We start from the raw sequence: 1,341 nt of genomic DNA, 5'->3' as shown, positions 1-1,341 counted from the left end.
ATGTATGTATGTATGTATGTATGTATGTATGTATGTATGTATGTATGTATGTATGTATGTATGTATGTATGTATGTATGTATGTATGTATGTATGATATATGCATGCATATAAAAACCAGGTTTTGATATATTATTAGCAACATGACACCCTAGTCCTTATCAATATTCTAATTCTTGGAACTTTGCAGTGTACATAAAGGCAATGGTTATACATCAAGGTCATAACTTTATTGAATGATTCTTACGTTTTACTTGAAGGACATGACCTCTGCCTACATGAGAAAGTGCATTCGATTTTGAGATTCTTTTTCTTTCTGTAGGCCTACCTTTCAGAAGCTTTAGTCCTATAATTAAGTAGACCAAATTGTGCGCCTTAATCAATTCAAATATGTGAGGCAGCGTTGTGAAATCAGGCGCTCGTCAAAATAATGAAAGTGAAGACGCTGGCATTTTCCTGCAGGTTTGTGAATTTTTATCGAATTTTTGTTTTTTGGCTCAACACCTTTCATGCCCATTAAAGAACACATCTCTGTGTGGAATTTACTGAAAAACTTTACTTAAAGGCACAAAAAAGGTACATTTCCAGTTTCCAAGATCTCTAAAGCATTGGAAAGTACCAGGCTTTGGCGGCCATTTTCTCCCTTATTTTTACCTCTGAAATCAGGTGACCTCACTTCTTTTAATTGCTAATATCTTGATTTCTATTACAGACAGATGAGTATTTTTTTCATCCAGAGATAGATAAATGAACAAGCTTTAAGATGCCACAAATAACTCTACATGCTCAAAAATTGACGAGCGCCCGATTCCACCACGCTGCCTCACATATTACATTTCTAAGTCAAGTAGACGAATGACACTGGCTTAACCCTTTCCTAATCGAGGCAATTTTTACAACCAAAGAAATACAAAAAAATACTGCTCCTCCTGTCAAATAGTGGGACGTCGCAATTTTATACTATTTCAGGTTATTCTTTCCCAAAATAACATCGACTTTTATTTGAATGCTGCTTCTCTACTGTAAAAGACTAGCTGAGATCCACAAAAATAAGGAGGTGATTCTTCCATTTTAACAATCTATTTTTATTTTCAAAATTGAATAAATAATAGAGCGAAAAGTAATCAATAGAAAGAGAAATTGCAAGTTCTAAACCGTCGTTTCGGCTCCACTACCTGCATATTGATATTTCATGCCCAGGAACATTCGCAAGACACGACTGGTGTCTTATTATGCTAAATTGGGAAACGATTAACAGCTACCTAGTTTACCCTTGGCTTTTCTCTCTCTCTCTCTCTCTCTCTCTCTCTCTCTCTCTCTCTCTCTCTCTCTCTCTCTCTCT

Source organism: Aplysia californica, unplaced genomic scaffold, assembly GCF_000002075.1.
Source record: "Aplysia californica isolate F4 #8 unplaced genomic scaffold, AplCal3.0 scaffold00380, whole genome shotgun sequence".
Classification (NCBI taxonomy): domain Eukaryota; kingdom Metazoa; phylum Mollusca; class Gastropoda; order Aplysiida; family Aplysiidae; genus Aplysia; species Aplysia californica.
This window is presented reverse-complemented; position numbering follows the sequence as displayed.